A 17,917-nucleotide genomic window follows, 5' to 3' on the forward strand; every position below is an offset into this window, starting at 1 on the left:
TGGATTGGATTGTATTGGTTGTATTTGTGATCTTATCTTGATTATGCAGTGAACTGACCCTGTTTAAGTTTTACAAAAATATGGTGATCCATTCAGGGATGGTGAGCAGTTGATTGACAGGTGATGATTTATGATAGCTGCGGTGTCGAGGAAGGGAGTATCATCACCTAGGGTCTTAGCTTCACCTGTCATGAGTCTTTTGATACTTTTTCAGCGGTAGTTGGTTTACATTTCTTTATACTTTGGTTTTGGGTTTTTAAGACATGTAATAAGTTAACTTTATACTTTAATAATTGTTCTTTGATGGTCTCTCTGATATACTTGCCTCGGGTAACCGTGATGATAGCACCATTATATGCTAGGGTGGTTCTAGTAAGGCACTTCGGTATATGGGGTGTTACAAAGTGGTATCAGAGCGAGGTTTTGGAACCTAAAACCAATGAACAAAGTGAACATAGGAGGAGGTTTTCCGAGGTCATACCAAGGGAACTTTTCACATGCTCCAAGTCAGAGTTTGGCTAGTAATACGCTGGCTGGGTCGTGGAACAACCAAGGAGGCCAAAGCAACAACAATAGCGGTTACAACCGCAATAATGGAGGGTCCTACCAGCGTCCAAACAACAGTATGACGCAGAACTCGGCTGCCAATGTAACACCCTCACTTATTCAGGAGCCTTTAGCTAGACATACCCAAATAAATAGGATTGTTACCATCTCAGTTTCCCGAGGTAGTGAATAACAAAGTCCAACTCACCAAAGTACTTTAAATTAAAACTTTAATGAATACATATGTATTACAAATTAATCAACTAAAACTTAATGTAAAATAATTTACAACTCGCAGCGGAAATAAATAAAGTGATCTCATAATCTACGTGGTCTAGACTTCTAGGTAGATTGGCCAAGTCCTCACGCATCCCATAGCTCCCAAGTCAGCTAATCGTTAGTACCTGTCAAATCTGCTCCCCATTATGGTTCACCACAGGTGTTCACGAATACACTGTCAACCACGAGGTTGAGTAGGAATAGCTAAACAACAACAATAAATGAATACAAGACAATATCAAATGCAAATGCAATGCATGCTCATGATCAATCCTCCGACGCTCCCGTTCATCCCGCCAATCCCTGGCCGGGGTAATCTCAATAACATCCCAGAGACAAGTCCTGCAGAACCAGCCTGGGGAAACCAATGCAAGTGCTCATGATATGATATGCAAACAATATACTTACCATCCCAGATATGAGGCTGGGGAAACCAAATCAATATAAGCATCTCAGACACGAGATGAGGTAGTCAATAATCAAGTCATCTCAGTCACGAGTTGAGGTAGTCATTAAACAATATATCTCAATACAACCAATCAACAATCATATATCATCCATCACAATTCCAAATAATTCAACTAATAAAATTATATAATACCATTCAAGTAAACATTAAAGTGATTGAGTAGCTATCCTACCTGTATAGCAAAGCGGCTCAACAAAATCCAAATAGCAAAGCACACAAATCCAAGCAACAAAACCCGTCTCAGAAAAGCGTCACCAATTAATCTTAAGATGAAGAAAAAATGAACAATCTCCTTATCTCTCTAGTCTCCTTCTCTCTATATATATATTTTGTGTTTTGTGAAAGTGAATAAAATTTGTGGTTTGCTATTGTATATATAGTAATAAGGTAGTATCGTTTTAGGAAAGTTATAAGTTGTAAGATATAATAATATTATAATAAAATATTTATGGCAGGTAAAATTAATAAACAAATAAAATAATAATAATAATAATCATAATCATAATAATAATGGGATATAATATTATATTATTAGGAATATTATAATAAGGTGCGAAATTATGAAACTAATTAGCGCGTAACATCACTCAGCGAGTTCAGCTTTGCGCACTGATTTTCAAACAGCTGTCATTTCTTCGTTACTTATCGGAATCAAGCTTGTGACCATGCGTTGGAAAGCTAAGACAATAAGATTTCACCTCAAATTGGAATCACCCTCATAGAAGCTGCAAAACTCTAGATATTCCCGTTTCAAATTACCCCTAAAACAAGTGATCACATTTCCATAATTGGCACATTTGTGCAAGCTTCCTATTAACCTTTCATAGTCTACCTTGTTGTAATACCCGCCCTTTTAGGGACCCTTTGACTAGCGTTGACTGACCTTGGGAGCGGGAGTAGTCTTAGAAAAGTGTGCCAAAACCATCTTGGGGTGCGTGTTAAGAGTGGTACTCGATAGAGTAGAGGCTACTCGATCGAGTAGCTAGGTTACTCGATCGAGTAGGGGGCTACTCGATCGAGTATGTTGGGTACTCGATCGAGTACCGAGTTTTCAGCGAGGGTTTTATATCGCGTTTTGTTAAATCCGCAAATCACTTCCGCCACTTTCCTCCTATCCTTCAGTCGCCTCTTTCCCTTCCCTTCACCTCAAAACCTCCATGGAAGCCCTTGGAAGATCCTTGTGCCTTAGGAGAGCGTCACTTGTGTCGGGTAGCGGTCTCTTGCTGAGTTTTCTCCCTAATAGGTATGTCATAATCATCATCCATGTCCTTGTTCTTTTAGTTAGGGTTTGCTTGTTAGTAATAGATAATTATATTGTGGTTATAGGCGTTGCTTGGTCGCTGGACATGTTGTTTGTCGGCATGGATTGGTTGCGGTTGCTTAAAGGTAGGTTCGCCTACTCAGTTTCTGTAGATGGTCTAGTGTGTCGGTCGTTGTAGTTGTATTGTGATCGTTAATATCGTAATTGTATTGTGACGGCTGTGGTTGTGATGGTGGTTGTTGTCTCTGGTTCTCGAGATATGTCTCGGCTGAGTGGGGTCACTTGCGGGAGTGGCTTCACGCCCTAGTTTCACCCTTCGTGGAACCCGCCACGGAAGGGGATGTGCACATTAATGGACAGGGTTATCGCTCATTATGAGGAGCGGGGATTTGGTGGGAACGGTTGCGGTCCCCCACTGGCAGGACTGGTCCAGTGGACAGTCAGTGACAGAGTTGGTTGGGTTATCGTATTTGAGTTTGGGTTTGATAGCTTTGTTTTGTGTTGATAATCGTAGTTGCCGTTGTCGTATCTTATCTCAGTACTGACCTTGTGTGGTTGTTTGTTTGTTATGTGTCTGCCGTGATCCCTTATGGTGAGCAGTCGGTCTTAGCAGGTGTTGATGTTGTTGATGGCAGGAGTCCGGGCAGGGATGAGTCGTCACGAGATTCGATAGTCATAGCGAGTAGTCTTTGAGTTATATCTTTCATATTATTTGTTGGTTTAATCGCTTGTAATACAATATAATAGTTCTTTTATCGACATTTGATTATTACTGTCCTCGGGCAACCGAGATGGTAACGCGCTTATATGCTAAGGAAGGCCTAGTTAAGGCTCCTCTGAATATGGGGGTGTTACAAAGTGGTATCAGAGCGACGATTTTGGAACCTGTAACAAATGAACATAATGAACGTAGGGAGTCTAATAAAATGAACCTGGTGTATGTGTAATGGGAGCCCCAGCTGATGCTAGATTTTGGGTGAGTAGGCGCCCTCATTTCAAAATCTTGGCCCCATGACACTTAAGCCAGTCACATGGTATGGGAATGTGGAGTCCGTGTGTCTATGTGTGATATGTATGTTAATTGTGCCGGAGCTACCTCCGGTTAAGTCTTTGTTAGAGTTAATAGGGGTGTGATAGTGGTATTTGGGCCGCGTTTAGTAATCATTGGTGAAATTAGTGGAGTTTTTAGAATGATTAGTGAGTTTATACGATGGTTATGAGATATGTGACGGAAGTTTACGTAATAGAGATGCGTGAAAAGGTGGAATTGAAAGTCGTGACATGAAGAGTGAACATGTAGGTGTTTGCTATAAGTTAATGATGACGGGAGTCATATACAAGTTTATAAATCCTACAGTAATTTCCATGATAATAGTTATAGTATGGTTGAGTTATAATTCGAGTCATAGCATATAGTAATGCATTTATGCCTTATTCGTTGGTTGGAATTTTTCCGCTGCGTAATATTTGATTCGTGCAAGATGAATTGCTGATGATAGAAGGTGAGACATGATTGAATAAGTTGTTTGAAAAGTATGTAATTAAGTGATAAGTGAAAGAAAGAATTGATGTTAATTATATGTTTCAAATTGAAGTGAACACGAGTTTAGTAGTAACAAGTAAAGTAAGTTTAAGTGTAATATGATGGCATGATTAGGTTTATAAATAATTCGGTGGCAGGTAAACCGAGTTGGGTAACTTGTATAGAGTAATGTGACGTGTCTCTTAGTTGTTGAAGGATTGCATTTTGCGCAATAATGGTTGTAATACGTGATGGAGTATGACAATTCGTGCCAAATTCCGAACTAAGTTTGGAATCGACACACAATGTTGTTTTGCAGGAATCTTCAAGTTACTTCGTACTTCTGACCGAGTACTTAACTATACTTGACCGAGTGCGAGTGCTTACTAGACCGAGTAGACCTCACTCGATCTAGTTAGGAAGCTATGATGTCGGGATGTGGGAAAAATTCTTGCAGATACTCGATGAATTAGCTCCTACTCGATCGAGTAGGGTGGTACTCGATCGAGTACCCTGGGCACTCGATCGAGTAGGTTACTGTACAGTAAATCCTACGGGTTTCTTAAAACCCCTAATCTTTCTATTTCCTCTCATTCATCCTCTATATTTCGAACCCTAGAGCCTTGTTTCCTCTCTAAAACTCTCATACTCTTTGGTTAGTGGTGATTCTTGGGGTTGATTTCCTTGCTTAATCTCGTTTCTTTACTTTGCTACTCAATCAAGGTATGCTATTCTTCCTAATGTACATGGTTTATTGATTTGAATGTGTTAGAGAAGTGCAACAATCTGAAATTTCGATTATTATGATCAATTTGGTGCTTTTAATTGTTGAAATATGATTCACATGCCTCCTTTCCATGTTTGCTTGTGATTAATTGCTGTAAATTAGACCAGAAATTGCAAAGATTGAACCCGAAATTTCTAGGGTTTCCAAAATTGAAATCGATTTTTGATTGTTTTACAATGGTTAGATGGTAGAATTGAGCCTTAAGTATTGTTTATATCATGTTGGAGGATAGATTTTGATGATTTTACCTTAGAAAGTTGCCTTAAAACTCCGTCTTAAAAGTGCCTCAAATGGAAATTCGTGATTTATAATTGGGAAATTGGTGTTGTGAATGACATTATAAGTATAAGTTGAACTTCAATATGATAATAGAAACGATAATTGATGAAAATATGCCAAAATTATCACAGCTGTAAAGACCGTCTGAAAATTTTAAGTGAATTGTTGTTCATAATATTGAAGGGTGATAATGATATGTTCCAAATTATTCTTTTCCATGAACTAGTAAGAATGCCTCACATGTGATTAGAAGTGTGTTTGGAATAACCTTAGAATCATGCTAGGATATTCGAATTTGTTGAGCATATGTAATCACCATGATAATTTCTTTCACAACTATGGCATATGAGTAGTAGTAATCTGAGCTTGTATGTCAAATTTTGGAAACTCCTGGTGAATGTGTGTACCTAGCTAAGTGTTCAATGTTAATGGCATGAATTATGTGCTTCACATGTCGAATTTGTTGGTGAAATTTGTGTACCTAGCTGAGCATGTAAAGACCGAATTACGTGAAGTATATGTTTACATGTTTATACAAGTTTGTTTGAACATATCAAACAGATGCCAAATCGAACCTAGGAATCCGCTAAAGTAAACGGGGAGGGTTAATCCACGAGATGGGGAAGGGAGTGGACTGTGGTACCGCAGGTTCAGTACCCTTGGTGGTTTTTGTTGATTTCAAGCAGAGAGAGCGTTTTGTAGCCTTACAAAAACGCAAAATGAGACCTACGAGGTGTATAGACACTACTTTGTTGGAGGAATTGGAGATAGAGACGGATGTCCGTCACATTTTTGAGACCTTGGGACTTATGGGTTTGTATAGGCTGAGGAAACACTCTTACCCTTTTCTTACCTTGGAGTTCATGAGCTCCTTTATCTATGACCCCGCTGGCCAGACCGTTGAATTTTGGTTGATGAACACTAGTTTCTTGCTTTCTATGGACCAATTTGCTTCTCACCTTGGGTTGGCCAAGCCTCCCAAGGACTCCATCACCGATATCCCAGCTGAGTGCGGTGTATGCCGCCTAATGCCTTGTCTGACCGGGAAACCAGCTCCTACCTCAAGCAACATGCTGATTAATGACGTTCAGCATGTTACTTTGAGGGACTTTCTTCGTTCTCTTTCAAACCTTCTTTATGACAGAAAGGATATCAGTAAGCTGAACAACCATGAGGTGTTACTTCTGATGTCTTACTTGAACCCGGAGCGGACCAGGAAAGTGGTCTTTAATGCTCCTTCCATGGTTTGTGCCGCCCTTGCCTTGATGGCCACTGCCTCTACCCGGTACTTGAGTTGTGGCGCTATCGCTATTCGGTTAGCTGAAAAGCTAACCTCTTTCGAGGCTTCTTCGGAGTACGTGCCTCTAGTTACCCCAGTGCCCACCATGGACCGTGAATACTATCTCGACCTAAAATGGTTGAGGACTTTGACTGACGGTAGCCTAGCTTGGAGGGTGTGGGGCATGAGTTGGATGAAGATTCCAGCTCCTGAGCACCTCCCACCCACGGAGCCCTTGGAGCCGACGATAGTGACGGTGGACTCCAATGATCAGGAGGAGGAGGAGGAGGAGGAGGAGGATGATGATAGACCCCGCCATCTGCAAACCTACCTCATCGACGACACCATTCTCGAGGTGATGCCGGAGCCGACAAAGGGCGAGAATGCATCGGTCGTGGCAGTGGAGAGACCTAGGGTGGGGAGAGGACCCCATCGAGTGAGGGAGAGGACCTCAGAGACTAGACCACGGCCGGTGGCACCACGCGCGAGCAGCGACCTTTTCCGTGCTACCGTACCTCGACACCCGGAGACGCGATCCAGCTACTTGGCAGAGAGAGTGTCATCTACCTTGACACTCCGGAATATGCACGAGATGGCGTATGCTCAGGGGATAGGGACCGAGGGACCGCATCCGGTCTGGTGGAGTGGAGTTGGGGACTACTCTGGGGTTTTCCATTCCTACGGGGTGGATCAGTCGACGTGTGGGACACCTCAGTCCTTTGCCTACGGTGGCTTGACTCCATGGTACATGGGCCCAGGAGCAGGAGCAGGAGCAGGAGCAGGAGTGGATGCGGGGATTGGGTCATCGGGAGCAGGTACTTCTGGCGGTGGTGGTGATGATGAGGTGATGTTTGAGCAGCAGCAGCAGCAGTAGGAGTGATACTTCTTGATTTATCCTTGTTTATAGTAGTTGGTAGTAGGCGTTGGTAGTATGGTTAGACTTTGGTAGTTTTTTTCATTAAAACCTTAGTTATGAACTTGTATTGTTGGCCATAAGGCCGGATTAGATATTTTAACTTGCTGCAGGATGTTAGAAGTCGGGGAGTCGTCCCGGCTCGATTTATATGACAAATATGGGCTTGTATGTCGGCTTATGACAGGTTGTATAGAGGAACTTGGCCTGTAGGTACTCGACAGAGTACCCCGTACTCTATCGAGTAGCTGCAGGAAGATGGGATAAAAAGCATTCTGACCTGTAGGCTACTCGATCGAGTAGCCAAGGCACTCGATCGAGTAGCATGGCACTCGATCGAGTACCGCTACATACTCGATCGAGTAGCACTGTTACAGGAGGTTTTCAAAAAGTAAAAATGTTCAACTGTTTTATAAATGAAAGTTTGATGTTTAATATGGTTATTAGTGCGTAGTAACACCTTTGAACCGTTAATTTCATATGTTGGAAGCCGTGTTTTAAGTTTTATAAGCGTGTTTGTCACAATTAGTGAAGCGGTAATAGTTTCTTGTTACTTTAATGTTGCATACGACCTATTACGAACTATTTATTGGAGTTATAACTTCTTATATACTTGTGCATACCATATTAACAAGTGTTATCGACGGTGACTAGACATTCCGGAGGTTTGTGTATGAATTCTAATTTAACGAGTATATAGTTAGTGAGTAATGTCCATAACAAATAATATGGTTTCTTTAAGTTATGATGCAAATAATAGGTAATATGTGTTGTAATTTTGGTGGTGAACTTCGGGGACGAAGTTCCTTTTTAGAGGGGAAGAGTAATGTCGCGAAAATTATCGCGAAATAAAAGGCTGATATCGAAATTATGTTTTGTTTGCCTATAATGTTTTGTTGTTTAATTGCAAATTTTCTAGTACCTTGGTTACTTTACTTGTATGAAGTGTATTTGGTTACCGCGGTTTGTAGAGTAATTCATGCGTTGAAGTGAAAATGATAGAATGAATTGTAAAGGACCGTCATAAAGAGTCTTATCTCGGCGCGATGCGTCGTAATAGAATGAATTGAGTAACACGGTAGTGTTAATTGTGCAGTATGAAGTTGATATGAGATACGTTTCGGGTTGATAAATTGTTGTCACGCGATGAGCGATGGTTGTTTGTGTTGGCTCATATGGCAAAGTCGATGTTGATTCATAGTCATTAGTAATAATTGATGCATACATGTAGAGTGACAATTAACGGCGATAATGCTTGCATGATAGTGATAAGAGTCGATAGGTATAAAGTTTAGACGGTGATGATGATGACATGGGGGGGGGGGGGAATGATAGTTCCAAGGAGTTATGGTTTGAGCGGGAAGATGGGTGAGGTCGGGTTATTTCTGTGTCATGAGTGGGAGATAGTTGAGTGAACTTCGGGGACGAAGTTCTTTTTAAGGGGGGAAGACTGTAATACCCGCCCTTTTAGGGACCCTTTGACCAACGTTGACTGACCTTGGGAGCGGGAGTAGTCTTAGAAAAGTGTGCCAAAACCATCTTGGGGTGCGTGTTAAGAGTGGTACTCGATAGAATAGAGGCTACTCGATCGAGTAGCTAGGTTACTCGATCGAGTAGGGGGCTACTCGATCGAGTATGTTGGGTACTCGATCGAGTACCGAGTTTTCAGCGAGGGTTTTATATCGCGTTTTGTTAAATCCGCAAATCACTTCCGCCACTTTCCTCCTATCCTTCAGTCGCCTCTTTACCTTCCCTTCACCTCAAAACCTCCATGGAAGCCTTTGGAAGATCCTTGTGCCTTAGGAGAGCGTCACTTGTGTCGGGTAGCGGTCTCTTGCTGAGTTTTCTCCCTAATAGGTATGTCATAATCATCATCCGTGTCCTTGTTCTTTTAGTTAGGGTTTGCTTGTTAGTAATAGATAATTATATTGTGGTTATAGGCATTGCTTGGTCGCTGGACATGTTGTTTGTCGGCATGGATTGGTTGCGGTTGCTTAAAGGTAGGTTCGCCTACTCAGTTTCTGTAGATGGTCTAGTGTGTCGGTCGTTGTAGTTGTATTGTGATCGTTAATATCGTAATTGTATTGTGACGGCTGTGGTTGTGATGGTGGTTGTTGTCTCTGGTTCTCGAGATATGTCTCGGCTGAGTGGGGTCACTTGCGGGAGTGGCTTCACGCCCTAGTTTCGCCCTTCGTGGAACCCGCCACGGAAGGGGATGTGCACATTAATGGACAGCGTTATCGCTCATTATGAGGAGCGGGGATTTGGTGGGAACGGCTGCGGTCCCCCACTGGCAGGACTGGTCCAGTGGACAGTCAGTGACAGAGTTGGTTGGGTTATCGTATTAGAGTTTGGGTTTGATAGCTTTGTTTTGTGTTGATAATCGTAGTTGCCGTTGTCGTATCTTGTCTCAGTACTGACCTTGTGTGGTTGTTTGTTTGTTATGTGTCTGCCGTGATCCCTTATGGTGAGCAGTCGGTCTTAGCAGGTGTTGATGTTGTTGATGGCAGGAGTCCGGGCAGGGATGAGTCGTCACGAGATTCGATAGTCATAGCGAGTAGTCTTTGAGTTATATCTTTCATATTATTTGTTGGTTTAATCGCTTGTAATACAATATAATAGTTCTTTTATCGACATTTGATTATTACTGTCCTCGAGCAACCGAGATCGTAACGCCCTTATATGCTAAGGAAGGCCTAGTTAAGGCTCCTCTGAATATGGGGGTGTTACACTTGTACTTTAGACACAAACAAAGGGTCCTATAACCATAAAATATGTAGAGTATTACAGCCAAGCCTACCACTTCAGCAACTACGGTCCAGGGTGGAGGCTAAAAGAATAGCGGGAAGCTTTTTATCATGTGTAAGTAGGAAGCTGAGGATGATGCTCATGTTGTTACTGGTACTTTCCTTGTTCATAACACGCCGTCTTTTGTTCTGTTTGATTCAGGGGCAACCCACTCTTTTGTGTCTTGTAGTCATGCCTTAGCTATGGGTTTGGGAGAGTATTAGTTGGTAAAAGATAACGTGTTTATACCTTCGAGAGAGTCAGTGTCATGTTCAAAGTTACAGAGGGGTGTCCATGATGGTTGGGCAGATAGACTTACCGGTCAATCTGCTAGAGTTTCCTATGGATGGGTTTGAGGTTATAGTCGGGATGGACTGGTTGGGCAAGTATGAGGCTAAGATAGATTGTCGGCAAAAGATAGTGTCTTTAAAAGGGCCTAAGGGAGTCAGGTGGCATATAGGGTTTCGTGGTAAAGCCTAAGATGAAGTTGATCGCGGTAATGACTTTAAAGTCATGTTTGAGGTTGAAATGTCCTTTAATCCTTTATCATGTGAGGGATATGCGAGTAGAGGATCCATCGGCATCTAACATACCAGTGGTTGAGGAGTTTGGTGACGTTTTTCCAGATGAGATACCGAAGTTACCTCCTAAGAGGGACATCGACTTTAGTGTTGAACTCAAATCGGGGACGGGACCTATATTTAAAGCACCGTACCGGATGGGACCTTAAGAGTTGGAAGAGTTGAAGAAGCAGTTTAATGATTTACTAGGCATGGGGTGTACATTCGACCTAGTGTATCACCTTGCGGTGCACCAGTTTTGTTTGTGAAAAAGAAAGAGGGGAGTATGAGGTTGTGCATCGACTATAGGGAGTTAAACCATGTCACCGTGAAGAACGTGTATCCTTTGCCAAGGATTGATGATATTTTTTACCAGCTGAGTGGCGCAGGAGTGTTTTTTAAGATCGATTTGAGGTCGGGTTATCACCAGTTGAGGATAACAGATAAGGATATTCCAAAGACAACTTTTCGGTCGCGGTATGGTCACTATGAGTATGTGGTGATGCCTTTTGGGTTGACTAATGCACCGGCAGTATTCATGGATCTTATGAACTGGATCTTCGGCCCGTTCTTGGATAGGTTTGTGGTCATCTTTATTGATGACATCTTGGTCTACTCTAAGACTAAGAAGGAGCACGAGAAGCACTTAAGGTAAGTACTGCAGACCTTGCGAGATAATCAGTTGTATGCCAAGCTATCTAAGTGCGAGTTTTAGGTAGAGAAAGTGGATTTTCTGAGCCATGTGATCTCGAGAGATGGAGTGTCTGTGGATCCTAGTAAGATTGAGGTGGTGTCAAACTAGGAAGCACCGAAGAATGTTGCTGAGATTCGGAGTTTATTGGGCTTAGCTGGCTACTACAAGAGGTTTGTGAAAGACTTCTCTAAGATCGCTAGGCCTATGACACCTTTGATGAGGAAAGAGACCAGATTTCGTTGGGATAAGAGTTGTGAAACGGCGTCCAAACCTTTAAGGAGCGTTTGACCACAGCTCCCGTCCTAGCTCTACCTGAGGGAAGTTAGAACTTTGAGGTATATATCGATGCTTCAAAGAATGGGTTGAGTTATCTCTTGATGCAGAATGGGAAAGTTATCGCTTATGCTTCGAGGCAGCTAAAGTCGTACGAGGAGAACTATCCTACTCACAATTTGGAACTGGGTGCTGTGGTTTTTGCTTTAAAGATTTGGAGGCACTATCTCTATTGGGCGACCTTTAAGGTGTTTTCGGATCATAAGAGCTTGAAGTATATCTATACACAGAATGAGTTGAACATGCGTCAGAGGAGATGGATGGAGTTGATTGGAGACTACGATATGGAGATCATCTATTATGAGGGGAAGTCTAAATGTGGTGGCGGATGCCTTAAGCAGGAAGAGTGTGTATTCGTTATGCACCGCCATGTCTTTGATGAAGCTGAGGGATGAGATGACTAAGATGGGAGTCCATATGATTCAAAAGGGCGATGTCATTCGGTGACTTGACTATCGAACCTGATTTGTATGATGACATAAAGAGGAAAAAGGAACTTGATCCCAAGATTCAAGAGTGTAAGTCAAGGATAGAGACTGGCACAGTTTCGAGGTTTTCTATCCACACAGATGGGAGTATTCGTTTTGATGGAAGATGGTGTGTACATAGTGACGTTGAATTGAAGATGTTGATCATGATAGAGGCCCATTGCACTCCTTATTCAATACATATGGGTGGTGACAAGCTCTATAAGGACTTAAAGAAGACGTTTTGGTGGCCTAATATGAAGAAAGATGTTGCTGAGTTCATGGACAGGTGCTTAACTTGTCAAAGGGTAAAGCGAGAACAACGGAGACCACAAGGTAAGATTCAGTCAGTTGAGGTGCCGGAATGGAAGTGGGAGTCGATCTCTATGGACTTCATAGTGAGGTTACCAAGTGTGTTGATCGTTTTTTACGCAGCCTGGAATCCGGCCAGGCTATTCCAGGGTATTCCGGTCAGGGTTGATTATGGTGAGGTTAACTAGTATCATCCTATTATGATGGTATCATAGTTGTACCTTTTCAAGGTTGATTATAAAGTAAAAAGAGATAAATTAAAAGTAAAGAATAATAAAAGAAGACATGACACAATGATTTATACGTGAAAAAACCCTTGAATGGGAAAAAAACCACGGGCACCAAGTCAGGAGTGGATTTCACTATGTATTTTGCGTAATATAAGAATAATTGTGTAATTGCCAAATAATTGTAGTATATCCTTGAGGTTGGGTAGATGAGAGTGGTATGAGATGTCCCCTGAATGAGCTCCTTCCCTTCATATTTATAGTCACCGTTGGAGTGAAACAACCCCTTCCTTAAGATGTGGTGGTTGTTGCTAGTTTGTAGGTGAGACTCCTTAAATATAGTTGACTTTTCCTTATTAGTTGCTGCTACCTTATACTCATTCTTCTAGGGTTTTGATCTTCACCTCATGCTTCTAAAGATGTGGACTTAGTCTTCTACAAAAATAGGAACCAACTATGACTTAGTTTATTTTAACATGTGCTTAATTTCTTAGCATCCCATGCTAGGTAAATATCTTCTCCATATTGTATGCTGGCCGTCCACTTTATCCCTGCATACCTCTCCTGGCTTGTACCAATGCTTGTCAGGCTAAACTAATCTGTACGCAAGCCTGACTATTTCTGTTGTACCCTGACAATGCCTGTTGTACTGTTGTACTGTGCTGACTTATAATAAGGCCTAGACCGAGTTATACCCTGGTCAGTAATTTCAGTATGATGTCATGTCCGTCTGATATAGTCTTCTAGCCTGTCTTCTTTCCTGGTCTGTTACGTAGAACTAGCCTGAACGGTACTGCTGAGGCTGAGTTCTAGCCTGACGGTAGTGTAAAATATCAGGCTCAACAATTGCCTCTTATCTCCTTATTATTTGTGATTCAAGACAATAATGAGGAGATAACTTCATTCCAATCATAGACAACGCTTGATCATGCAGTTGTACATATTCCTGGCTTATTATTTCTTCACTGCCCTGGGTTAGGCCAGATATGAAAAAATAAAAGCTTTCTTGCGCGTCTAAGGATTAATTATAACCTGCATACAGTTGGTAGGGCTTATTTTTGCCCCACTATATGATAGAAAAAATTAGAGTAAAGTGCATATTGACAATGTTTGTATGTTGATAAAGTGTATTTACCAAGTGTATATGAATCAATATCCCTGCAACACTTTTTGTACTAGCATTCACATAGTCGTAAACAAAATTTGGACTAGACATGCTCTCTTCTTGTGCGTGAGTGACGACTCCTGATAGGTGGAGATTATAAGAGAAAAATAAGAGAGTGAAATTAAGTCTAGGAAAGAGTAAACCTGGTGGCAATAATCAAGAAATCGGTGATATATTGCTTGTTGTAAGTGTGTTGAAATTACTCCTGAAGCTTTTGTCAAGTCAGGAAAGATGTAGTTTAATGATATATATACCCCGACTTTAGAAGCCTGACAAAGAAATTGAGACGACGTTTTCTCCTTCAGGACATGACGATGACTATAAGACAACCTTTGAGCAATATCTTATGTAGGATGCCCCAGTGTTGATGAAGATAAATAATGCTACAACTTTTCAGGACACCTTTTGAGTGAAGACATTATTTCTGGAACATTCCTACATCACTCGTCGTAGATGGTTTTCCTCAATTAATCTTGTACTTCCTTGATACTTTATTATGTCAGATGTGCACTTCGTATGTCATTCTTGGTAGACAGATTGTTAAACAGAGTGAACACCTGGGATCCTAAGCTGATGGAGGCTGATGTCCTTCATGAGAAAAGAATAATTATGGTGCTCGGTCAGGCGAGCAACAATTTCTGATTGGTGATAATGTTTGACCCTGACAAGAGGGAGATCATTGGCAGAAATGTTGAATAGTTTTTTATGGTGTCTTGCCCAACCAAGGAGAATGTACTTGGTAGAACAATTAACCTTTTGTGCCTTTACCCACAAGGGGTAAGGGTAAGTAACTGTTTTGTGTGGATTTTGCGCAAGGCGAAATCAGGTCAGGGTGATATCGTGCAGGGTTAACTAGCTCTAATTAGATTTCTGGTCAGGTTGACAGGGTACGATATTAAGCTGTGAACAAGATAACAAAAATAACAAGATAAACAATTTTGTACGTGGAAAACCCTTGAATGGGAAAAAACCACGGGCACCAAGCCATGAGAGGATTTCACTATATGATTTGAGAGAATATTCTTATGATAACAACAATGCTTGTATTTCTATGTAATATGTGTATATCTTCTTGTGTATGAATGATGTTCTTCTTCAGATCTCTCAAGTGTTCTTTATATAGCTTCCTATCTTGAACGGCTGCATGATCAAGCATTGAAGGCTGAATATTCTCTATAATTCTTTGGTAATAATTCTTTGAATATTTCCCTCTTAATTACCGTATTTTCTTGCACAATCTTCATACTTAATCTTTGCGTATTTATTTCCATTAATATACGCGGATATGGTCAAATATTGTCCTGATATTTGGACCGTTGTCCTCTCCATGGCCTGGCGCCTAACTTCATGTGCCCTGAGAGCCTGGCACCCTGAGAGCCTGGCAGTCAGGTTTAGATGAGATGCTGATCAGGGTGGTCTGCGGATTTCCAGGCCTAACAATTGCCCCTTATCTCCTCATTGGTAGCGCCAGGACGAAAAAATGAGGAGATAACTTCAATTTTGATAAGATCACCCAACGATTAATTTTCCCTGATCAGTTTCCTGTAACGGCTCTTTTTTTATCGCAATCGCCGACGCGTGGTCTATTTCTTATCGCAACTTCCTTAATTATTTTTTAAATTTGAAACCCTAATCTTCTTTGCTATAAATACTTGGGTGCTTCATTAATTTGAACTCATCAACATAATTTCTTCGTCTTCTTTCTCTTAACTTTCTTTCTCTTCAGTTTTCTTAATTCTCAACTTCCCAAATCTCTTAATCAATCTTCCATAATTCTTCAAACAATGGCTGCAAAGAAAAAATCTACCAGGGCAGCGGTTCCTGCTACTCCTCCTCCTCAGAATCCTGAGGAAGTTTCTTCTGAAACTCTACCTGCTTCTTCTGCTGCTCCATCTCTCGCAGTAGATAAGTCAAGTGATCCTCCATTGGAGATGATTTCAATATCTCATGGCGCTTTTCAATTCAAGCCTACCAAGGCTTTAAATGAGGATCAGTCTCCTGCAAACCGCTTGAAGCCTGAGTTCGAGAAAATTTTGAAGGATAAGGGGATTATCCCTGCTGATGCTGAAGTCTGGATCCCTGAGAATTCTCCTATCAGGGCTGACTGGGCTTGTCCTGGTTGGTTTTGCATCCACGACTGGGCCTTCAGGGGAGGTTGTAAGCTTCTTTTTTCTCCTCTTATGGTTGAGGTTATTAAGGAGATTGGTGTTCCCTCTTATCAATTAATGCCGATGGTGTGGAAAGTTGTATGTTCTATTGAGAACCTCTGTAAAAAACACAATGTCTCTTTTTCTCTTGATGACTTGAAGACCTGTTATGCTATTAAAACAAACAGTCCTGGCCGTATAAGTTTTAAGGTCAGGCCGTCAACTACTCCCCTTCTGAGCAATTTAGACACTGGCCAAGATAAGGGCTGGGCTGCTGGCTATATGTTTGTCAGGACCAATTCTGTGGGTCCTGACCTGGCGTATTTGAATCATGAGGCCTGTGTGGCTGGTGAGTCTTTTGGTTTCTTTCTTTGACCTGCATGTCTTTTCTGTTAGTGAAAGTGAAAAAATAATAAGTCATACCTTTTATGTGTGCACTTGACGACTGGGTTACTGAAACTGAGTATCCTACTCCCAATGTTTCTGCTTTCCTTGCTATTCCTCCTTTGGAGAGGTCCTGGCCTCTTTGTTGCGGGGTTGGTCATCTTCCTCGCTGTTTGAAGGCTGACGGGGCTCCCAGGGTGGCTAAAGTGTCAGGAGCTGCTGGTGCCAGTACCTCAGGCTGTAAGTCTATTTTAATTCTTCCTTTCTTTTTACCTGGGCTTCCTGATAATGTTTTGTTTGTATTGCTGATATAGTATTTCGTGTTGCAGCTACCAGGTCGTCTGTTCGCCTTGCCAGGTTTGGCATGGCTGACCTTTCAGCCAGGCTGGCGAAAATCAAGGAGGAAGGTCCCCAGGGGAGTGGGGATCTCGAGCTGTTATAGACTTGACTGGGAAGTCGATGTTGCCAAGGTCAATATCTTTCTGCCCTTTGCCCAACTGAAACAAGTTCAGCAGCCCAGAAAAGGAGGATTGAGGATGTTGACGTTTCTGCCCCGGTCAGGGAGGTGAGAGCCAGGTTGGATAATATGGAGGCTGCTAGGGTGAAAATCAGGGACTATGCAGCTTCTAAATCAGATGTCATGCTCACCCTTGACCCCTGTTGAGCTAGCTACTCGGGCGGTTGCTTTGATGGATCATTCGATCAGCCTCTTGGTCGGTGGTGCCCTTTTGAGGGAGGTATGTTGGAGTCATTTCCATGTGTTTTGTTTTTGGTAGTCTTCTATTGTTGGTACAAGTTACTCATACTTTTCTTGTCTTTGGTCAGGGTGCCGCGACCTGTCTCCATAATGCCTATCAGGCTACTTCTTTGGTATCCAGGATCGATCTGATGAGATCAGATTATGATAGGTTGAAGTCTGAGCTGGAATTTGCAAGGGCTGACTTGGCTGCCAAGACTGCTGATTTGACAAGGGTGCGGTGAGAGGGATCTTTGTTAAGGCGAGGCGACTTCAAGTAAACGGCTACATTGCGGGAAGCCCTGGATAGGAATGAAGAGCATACCCGGGAGAGGGATGACTTGTAGTTCAAGTTAGATGATGCCTCCCTCTATTTCTACATCAAGGGAAGGGCGGCTATGCCATGTCGAACTGTCGAGGCCAGGGCAAAATGGGACCCTGCAGAGTGAGATGGCCTTTTCTTTGCCGAAGTATCCTGACCTGCATAATTTGGAGAATGAACAGGAGGTCGACTCTCCAGGGGAGCAGGACGTTGAGGCTGAGCCGGCTAAGAGTGGGGAGCAAGTTGTTGGTGCTGCTGCTTCTGAGGAGAAGCGAATATTTTTAATTCTCAGTTGGTATTTTGGCCCATCCAGGGGGGATGTCCCTGGACAAACATTATTTTCGTTTTCCTGTTTTGGGTCAGGGGGGCTCTCCCTGGCCTTTATGAATATTTTGGCACCTTTGCCCCAGGGGGTAAGAGTTTATTAATATAGATATGATGGCCTTCT

This window comes from Silene latifolia, chromosome X (genome assembly GCF_048544455.1).
Source record: "Silene latifolia isolate original U9 population chromosome X, ASM4854445v1, whole genome shotgun sequence".
Classification (NCBI taxonomy): domain Eukaryota; kingdom Viridiplantae; phylum Streptophyta; class Magnoliopsida; order Caryophyllales; family Caryophyllaceae; genus Silene; species Silene latifolia.